The following is a 9775-nucleotide window of genomic DNA, read 5'->3' as shown; positions in this document are numbered from 1 at the left end:
TTGTTAAATAGGGGCAGATATAAGATTTGTTTTTCTTCTGCTTCCTTTCATTTTATGAGATTTGGGGGCGTTTTTTTGTATTAAAATTCATTTTGTTTTAGCTTAAGTGAATAAACTATTAAACTAAACTAAAATAGAAATACAAGAGTATTAGTTTTAAATTTGGGATATTTTATATAACGAAACTTCAAACAGCAATAATTATTTTTACAGAAACTGAACAAGTTTCGCTCAAAGCTAAAATTCTGGCATCGAACGTAAGAAATGTTTTCCCCCACAGATTTTAGTCCTGTTGTTTTCTACATGTATTGATGTGCAGTTTAAAATGCAGGTATGCACTCAATGTAAACAAAACCCGTTAACGCTCGAGTCATGTGACCTGCAGTACGTTAAGACGGTGGCTAAGCTTGATCTTTTTCAGCCTCTGCAGCTGCTTCTGTTGGTGCACATTGTGTGTTTTCTTACGAATGTTTAATTTTCAAGACGTTTGCCATCGATTTGAAAACAACATTCTGTTTCTTATGATTTCTTTTTCAAGCTGGTTTCATGATTTTGCAGCGAGCGCCTGTAACTGTTGATGTTTTAGTTTGTTTCCTAAAGTGTGTCCGAGTGGTGCCAGCCACAGGAGCTGTGTGTTCTGTTCAGTGTTGGAGCTTTACCAGTAACAATCTCGTTACGCCCCCAGGGACCAGACCGGGCTCTCAGACACCAGTCACAAGGTTGAGCTGGTCGTTATGGAAGTCCTTGACCAGAGCTTACAATCCTTAACATCGCTCCTCAATCCCYGCTGAATGGAAACATGAAAACAAAATCTGAGGGAACGAATAGGAACTACCAACCTCAGTTTTCCGTCCGTCTTAATGACTAAATACTGCAGCAGGAAAAAAAAAAGCTTTGAAAAATTCATCTACTACAAATTTAGAGCCATTTTAAATTTCCCTGCTTCCTGAGGAAGATCTGAAAGAGAGAGGAGGGGTTGAAGGGAGAAAAAAAACCTCACTCTGTCGAGCCGTTGAATTATTAGGGCCATCAATATCTTTAGCATATTGCCAAGGGCTTCCAGACAGTATCTGCTTTCATTATTAGTGTCAGCTCAATTATAGCTCACACCCAACTGTTTCTCAACATCTAATAGCATCAATCGACAGGGATGGTTGACGAGCCAGCTCCTGCGCGCACACACCGGCAGCCGATCAACTCGTGTGTGAGCGCCGCTCCCATCCCCTCGGCGCGTTCTGTTGCGCTCCGTCATCCCGCTAATGCAGGCGGCTGAGAGGAGGCGCGGGGCTCGTAATGGAGGCCGCGCTCTTAGTGGCGATGAGCAGCTGATGCAGCCCGGCCCCCATTTTCATCAAATATTAATGGCGTGGAAAAATACACCCCGGACGGAGGCTGCGTCCAAACCAAAGAGGCTGTGTGTGTGGGGGGGGAGAAGAGCGATGGGGGAGAAAGTGCAGTGAGTGTGTTTAGAAGCACCCGTCTGATGGCCGTAATTAGGGCCGCTGCAATTAAAAATTCAAAAGCCCCAGTTTATTTGAGCGCATGAATCTTCTGCTCGCTGCTGCGTTTATTTCCCTTTTACAAAGTCTTTTATTTCACGACGTCGGATGAACTCCAGCACCCCTCCCTCTGCCCGCGTGCCTTCCTCTTTTCTGCTGCTACAAAGAGCTAAAGGTGATCCGCCCGCCCCCACGAAGTCCTGCAAATGATTAAGTTGTTAGAAACTAAAAACTGAGATGATACCWTCCACAAATGAAAACAAACGTCCAGAGTTTTACTCTGAAATGTTCCGAAGCCAAGAAGGGATTAAGCTAAAACCGTTCGTGTTGAACTTTGAACAACACCCGTTTCAGAAGAAGTTGTGTTGTTGTGTAAACTAAAATGTAGCTTCCCCTATTTACTATGTAATAAGAACCTCTAAATGTTTACAAAGTGGTGAGATCGTTTCTGGAGGTTTTGGGAGGGAATGGAGGATTCAGTAGTCCTGACTCTTCTCTGCATCATTCAAGCCTTTCTAGATGCGTGAGCTGCCCATGTTAGAGGCATTCATGCACCCCTATACCACCAGAGAGGCAGATTTTGCGCTGGTAACAGCCCGGATGCTTCCTCTCCTCTTAGCATGTGGTAACACTAAGTACGACACAACTGTTACTAGTTCGAACATCAGTGACGACTAATTGGACTGTGTTTTTCTTCAGTAGGTACTGRGAACTTCAAACCTGTTTGTTAAAGCAGAAAAAATTCATGTTTTCTTGGGTGTCACTGCTGACACCAACAAACTTTTCCTTTGTGACTCTTTAATTTCGTTCGTTGTGATTTATTAGCTTTTGGACTAGCGTCAGAATTCCAAGTGAGGGGATTTGTAACGTCATTTTTACCATCTGTGATTTCAGAAAATTAATACGTTACTTTAAAAATTAATAAGTTACTTATTTGCGTGAGTACATGCAGTGATGTCCGGAACAGAACCTGAGGGCCTGAAGGTAACGGCCACTCAATTACTGATTTTCAGCTATTGTCCTAAGAGATCTGTAGATGATGAGATATTCAAATACTTCATGAGTTCCCATTAAGGACCATTGTTAAGATGCAGWTTATTACAGMCTGGTGAACCTCTGCCCATCTTTACTTGTAAAAATGCTCCTTTTATACCCAGTCCTCCAAATGAACTTTTTTAAAGTGTTGCTGCAATAAAATTCAAAGTTGCCTTATTTTTGTCCCCYTCGCCGAGGTGGAGGACATAGAAATGCTCTCCGTCCGTCCGTTCCTCCATCCRTTCACCTTATGGGATACGCTAACAKTTGGTCAACACTGAATGTCCAAACCCGAGTGACATTTGCAAGGTCATGTGATCCAAGATGGCTGCCACCGTAGCCGAACCTTACATCATATAAAACAGCTGTAGATCAAAAGCTATTGAGCTGAATTTTTGTAAGTAGATCTAAGTACGTGCCAACACCCTCTGAGCAAAATCACGGGCAGATCAGGATTTGCTGCTTTCTGCCAGTTTTACTCTGCACATGCGACGAGGGTCATCAGCGACGGTTGGCGTTGAGTTCTGTCTTGTTTATTAAAAATTGTACAATTTATTAATTTAAACATTTATGTTTCCAGTGTTTCATTCTCAACAGATAGGGAGGGTTTGCAAATATGAGATCTGCAAACCATAGCATTCTGTTTTTATTTACTTTTTACAAAACCTTTTTACATCGTCAACGTAATTGGTTAAATGTTTTATCTTGTGTAGTACTTTAAAACCTGTTGCAGAATCTCTGTTAGCTCTCAGTGTGAGATTGACTCTCAGCTACTACCAAGTAGCTACTATGCCAGGTCTATTCAACTAAATTGCTCCGAGGGCCACAGTAGCCGTGTTTCATCCAATTTTAATTAGAATTTTGAGCGAATTTGTAAAATTTTGCAAAAAGGAAAGAAACAAAGAAATGCGAGTCAGACGTGTTTCGACCATGTGAGGTCAATATTCGTTACCTGAGAACTTGTTCGGAAAATGTGTTTCCATCTCTCCTTTTTCACATTAACTCTATTTCCAAAAACCCAAAAACCTCAAGTGAGTGTAAAAACGTTTCTGTGAATTAGAAAAAGTTTTTTCGAATCATGCTGTTTCCATTCACCTTTTCTGATGCAATACTTCAAAATACGCATTAAAAAACGTTGCTGGAAACACAACTAGTTACTGCAGGTCAACAGTACAGGGACCGAACATCCAGCATTAAAGTCATTATGYAAATAAACTAAATATTACAAAGATCTGTTTCCTTTGGAATAATTTATTTTGCTRTATTTAATCATGAATACAACATACAGAACCCTATAAAAGTAGTGATAATTAAACAATATCAAAAACAAAAGGACACACCGTGCTTCTTATTTAACACAAATAATATTTTGACATCTCTGACTTTCCAAAATTTTAAACCAATTTTATTTTCACTTTCATAGTTTTATCTTCAACTGCTTGTAATTTTACTGTCTATATTTAACTAACTATTCAACTATTATGTTCATAGAAATGTTTTTACCAACTTTTAGACAAGATCCTGACATTTCTGTAGATACCAAACATGTCTATTTTTATCTAAAAGAACTTAAAGCAATTAAAGTAGAAAACTGRGGGTTTTGGCTTAAAGAAGAATGAACCAATTGGCAGGCCGAACTTTGGTCACTCGCCGGCCGGATGTGGCCCGCGGGCTGCCTGTTGAGTAGCCCTGTACTGTGCCAAGTTTTAGCTCAATGTGTGTAAACTTTCCTGAGTTATAACCTTGTTTGTGTTGGCTGATGTCAGTGATCTGATTCCAAAGCCTAATCAGTTTCTTTACGATCCTTTCAGTTCATGAGATATTTTGCTAACAGRCAGAGAAAGAAAAAGTGTGTCTGCAGCCATGATGATGTAGAACTACATGCCTGTTTGCGTGTGTGTGGATGAGGTTGTGTGTGTGTGTGCCAGCTGTCGGGTTATGTGGAGGGTGGGGTGTAGTCGGTGTGTGCGTTTTTTTTTTTTTTTTTTTTTTTTTTTTGCTCTGGCAGTATCTGAATGACATCAAAGCTCTGTGCAAACTGAGCCCCTGGCAGCTCTTTAGAATCCCATCTCCCCTCTCTGTTTAACGCAGGCAGGAGAGAAAAGACCCGAACTAATAGAAGAGGTGTTATTCAAAAGAGGAATCGACTGCTCACACGTGTTTGTGTGCGAGCAGAACTCTGAGACAGAGAGGGAGAGAGGGGAGGATGAATCATGAAAGGAGCTGGGCGAAAAGAAGACAGGGAGATAATAGTGTGAGCAGAAGTGACAGAGGGGAGAAAAATGAGGGCAACAGAAGAATAACAGAGGAAAAATACAAGAAAGAAGGATGTTAATGTTTCCCCAAAAGCAAAGCACTTTCATGGCTTTTTCTGTTTTTTCTTTTTCTCCACACAAAAGGTGAAGTGACTGTTTGTTCAATCAAACAAAGAACAAGTCAAAAAATCTGACATTTGTTCTGCTTTGCTWGTGGAAAAAGAAAAGGATTAAAGGTTCAAAATATTACATGAAAATCAAGATTCTTCCTTTATTTCCTGTAGACATCAGTCCTGTAGAGATGGCCAACACAGCTACGAAACCACAAACAAAAACGACTGAAACTTACAGATACTGTATTTGCTGCGTTGGTTGCTGAGAGTCGATATCACATGAAATTGTTTCATTCTTTTGAGCACAAACGTCAAGGAAGAGGTCATTTTTAAAATATGCATGTGTTTTAAATGACAACAGTAGCTGTGTTTCCATTGCAAATATGTGCAAAACTTTGTTGTTAATGCCAAAAAAAAACAGTTTCGCAATTGCTGTATTTTCATTAAGTAAGAAATTGATTGATTTTGATGCTGCTGTTATTGTCATTGTATGGAGCACAATGAAATTACATTTAAGAACACCCATTCAAGAAGACACACATGACAAAAACATGTGGGAACAGGTGATCAGATCATGCTACAACCAGCAGAGGTCACACTAACTTTAAAAAGAAAAACTAAATACCACAGAAGGTTAGATGAGGAAAAAAAACCAAAACATCATATTATATCAACAAAAGGTGACGCTATAAAAAATCTATTAAAGTCACACGTGAATACATTTGTTCTCGCGATAAGTCATTACAAACATGTCGGCAATTGATGTAAACACATGCTTAATGCTACCACAACACTAGCGCTCACCATCAGCCATCAGAGGAGATGTCGGCGTCTTATCGAGGCTTTTGAGCTACAAGCCTCTTATACTTGGGAGCAGCTACGTATGCTGCGTTTTTGGGAAATTGTAGTCCGGATACTTTCTTTTACTACTGCTGTGATTTTACTACTACTACGTCCTGTTATTTTCTTTATTGTTATTTTTTTCGCCAGTAGAAACATCCAGTTGTTGATCACGTGACTCCCGTGATGCGAAAAAGTGTTTCCATTGCAGTTTTGCGAAACACCAATTTCGATACGGCCGAAAAACCACCTTATCCTAGCGCAAAAACATTTTGTCGAAAAACTTTTACAAGTTTTTTCGAAATTGATGTGTAATCAAATTTATTTTCGAAATTCTACGTTTGTATTTTTTGTTGTGTTTTGCATTTTGACAAAGAATTCGTCACTGAAGCTGTGCCTGAGCGAGGCCTCTAACCTCACACATAAGTTGATAATGAAAGAATAATGTTTAAACAATAATAGCCCAGTGGAGAATAAATCCACACACACGCTGATTTCCATCCTGATAGGTTRGGGAGATCCTATTTATCCTTTTTTTCCACAGGAGGTCAAGAGCCATAATCAGAAGTAGGTGCATGTCTTCATTAYGTCCAAATGAGGTTGGGATAAATTGGACAAATATGACACGTGCCCATTCAGCGCTTCTTATTCATGACCCTATTAAMGTGCTCCAGAGTCATTTTCAGAGCAAATTTGATCAGATTTACCCAAGGCTCCGGAGCTGATAAGTGTTATTTGAACTACGGCGAAATGAAAATGTAAGGTGTTTAAAAACTGACAGAAACGCATCGACTTTCCTGTAAAATTCCTCCTCCGTGGCTGTGATTCTTTCAGCKTAGCTGTTATATAACTCAGATATTCCTCTCAAGCACATCTTGTGTGTAAATGTGTGTGTGTGAAGARCTACCAACCCTGACTAACAAGCATATGTTAATTATGGAGGAGATCACAGGCGGGTCATGCAGAAAAAAAAAGGAGCAGGAGGCATCACTGGAGGGTATTTTCAGGGGGTGGGGTGTGGATGGTGGTGTCGCACCACCCTACAAGAGGGACCCGACTGTCGTTAAACAGAGGTGGAGGCCTCGGTGTCCAGTTGTCCCCCTCTTACAATAACCATGTTTCCATCCAATTTTAACTCGAATTTGAAAATTTTAAAATGCTGAAAAAAAGGGGAAAAAAAGAAAATGCGAACCAGACGTGTTTCAGTCAACTGGCTTGGAGCAAAGTGTAATTACATCGTTACACGTGGCTGTAGTAAACTCACAGGGACACGTCTCAGGACAATGCAGAGACGTTATCAGGAAGGTGTTGCTACTATCAGGAAAGTTGTAAATGTTCACTACGTCAGAACTTATTCGGCAAATGTGTGTCCAGCTTCCCTTTTGCGCATTAACTTTTTTTGGGAAAATCCAAAAACCACCTCAAATGAGCGTATAAACCTTTTTGTGAAACTGAGTGAGTTTTTGCAAATTTTGCCGTTTCCATACAGCTTTTGGGGGCGGCTGTGGTGCAGTGGTAGAGCAGCTGACTTGGGACCAGAAAGTCACGACTCCCCGCCATGCCCACATGTCGTGATGTCCTTGAGCAAGACACCTAACCCCAAACTGGTCCCCGGGTGCCCAGACAGCAGCCTGCTGTTCCACCTAGGTGTCTCTCATGTGTGATGGGYCAAATGCAGAGCACATCCTTGCATGGGAACATGCATTGATGACAAAATAAAGCACCTTTTCCTTCCCTTTTCTAATGCGATACYTCAGTATGTGCGTAAAAAACGTTGATGGGAACAYGGCTACTGCTGTTACTGCGAGTATCCCTTAGCCCTCTATGACCAGCAAGTGACCACCATGATCAGTAGTTAGGCTGATGGTCCTTCATTCACATGAACAAATGGCAAACCAACAACCAAAAAAACTGGTTGATCCACTATGTGAAGTTAATGCTTATGAACTTACCTTCAACTCCTCAGATTGAAGRAGTCTTTTGCATACAAGATGGAGCATTTCAGTGAAAAACCCGTCCAGAAGTCCTGACTTTGCCTGGCCCTTGCCTTCCTACGYAGTTCCTTCAGTTCTAGTTTCCCTTCTCTGCTCCGTCTGGGATTTCTCTCTCACATAGACAAGGATTTCTTCAGGAGAATTTTACCTGGGCCAATCATCGAACAGAAGGAATAGTTTTGAACAATATTGATTTTCTGTACAGTGTCAGCTTGTGAGTTTAGCAATGGCAGTGGAGGAAGTGAATGAAGCCAGTCCGTGTTGATAAGGCTTCCAAATTAAATTAAATCTGTCTGAAAAAGCCTGTGGGACTCATTTACAGCCATCTCGTTCAACTTGGCACTTCTCTCCTCTCAGTAGGATTGTTTACAGCGCACACAATTTCCGGTTAGCTTCTTAGCTTAGCCTTCTTCAGAGTGAAGGTGGCGTACATGCGTCGCAGCAAAACCACCAGCAATTGGGTAAATCAGATTCAATCGTTTTAATCTTCAACAGAGGCCYCGCCTCCAAGAAGCAATTGTTTTTCAATAGTCAAGAGTTCAGACCCTTTGTGCGAAGCAAAGCGATGAAAAAGGGGCTGGTTTTTACCAAGCTAGTCCTGACTCAACCTTGTTGGACTTTCCTACACTATCATCACACTCTCATCAGCACCACAACAGAGGCACTCTTTTCCAAAACCATCATTCGGTGAAACACAAATTATATTAATGAAACTACAATTTAATTAACCTCTGATATCATAACGGAAAAAGCAAAAACATCACAGTCGCGTATCATTCATTAGCGATCAGTTATTAGGCTGATGTCACATGAACAACCAGTTTAGGGTGTCACCGACAAACTGGTTGATCCACTTTGCAAAGGTAATGTAAGGTAACACCTCAGACTGTAGAGGTCTTTTGCATTAAAGATGAAACATTTTAACAAAGAACTCATCCAGAGGATCTGTCTCAACCTTAGACCATCACCAGCACAATAGAAGTACTCGTACCCACCATTACTGTAGGCCCACACATCAGAACTTGACCACCAAGGAGTATTTTTAAGGTAAATCTCATTGATCGTCTTGTGTTGGGATCAAGGATGTTCCAACCGAGACAAAACCCAGTTTTCACTGCAAATGAAAGGATTTCAAACAGACGACTTGAGTGCCGAACTTGGACTGCAAGGACGAATATGCTTCAGTCACGTTTATTTTGGACAACAACAAGTTCAAAGTACTAAAAATATCTTGAAATATCGTGGGTTGTTGCAGTTAGATGCAACCTGGATGCTTGAGGCTCAATAGACTGAAGATTTTTACAGAAAGCGCTCAAACCTCTCAAGGTAAACTGGTTACAAATAGATGGTCAGAAGGACGAAAGTAAACCCAGGCTGTGATAAATCTGACAGTCCTTCAACAGGCAGTAATTTAAAGCCCCTTCTCCACCCTCCTCTGCTCCCTCATGGCCTCTTCCTGACTCCCCCTGCGCCTCCTTTCCTCTTCGCCTCAGTCCCTCACCCTGACACCTCTCCACCTCACACCCTGTACCTCCAACCCCAGCCTCAGGTCTTGCTCCAGAGCACATTGATTTTGCTGTGTACCTAATTACTGCTCATAATCTATTCATTTCAACAAGAGGGCAGCAGCTGTCACACACAACACGCCATCAGGAGGCGGGTGGAGAGGAGAGACTAGGATGGTGGGGACTCGGAGAACACGTCAGAGGTGACTCCTAAAAATCCTACTGGATGGGTTTTAGCTCAAAAATAAAAAAAAGAAAATTAAATGTAAAGCAAAACACMTTGAAGTAATGCATATACCCCACCATCTTGCACCAATTATTTCAGCTACTACCACATCAGACTTTAGCATAATAACCAGTGGTGCGCATGGTTCAGCTAATCAGCTAACAGGATGGATGGATGGATGGATGGATGGATGGATGGATGGATGGATGGATGGATGTAGAGATAAATGGATGTAGAGATGGATGGATGGATGGATGGATGGATGGATGGATGGATGGATGGATGGATGGATGGATGGATGGATGGAT

General features: G+C 41.3%; 1 long non-coding RNA gene across 3 annotated transcripts in view; it reads left to right on the top strand.

Moving 5' to 3' along the window:
• LOC106513957 (uncharacterized) overlaps positions 1–9775 on the top strand; it is a 132561-nt gene that overhangs the window by 79485 nt on the left and 43301 nt on the right. The window lies entirely within an intron of this gene.

The sequence above is a fragment of the Austrofundulus limnaeus genome, unplaced genomic scaffold, assembly GCF_001266775.1.
Source record: "Austrofundulus limnaeus strain Quisiro unplaced genomic scaffold, Austrofundulus_limnaeus-1.0 Scaffold16, whole genome shotgun sequence".
Lineage (NCBI taxonomy): Eukaryota > Metazoa > Chordata > Actinopteri > Cyprinodontiformes > Rivulidae > Austrofundulus > Austrofundulus limnaeus.
The sequence above is the reverse complement of the archived record's forward strand: the minus strand, read 5'-3'. Positions and strand labels throughout refer to the sequence as shown.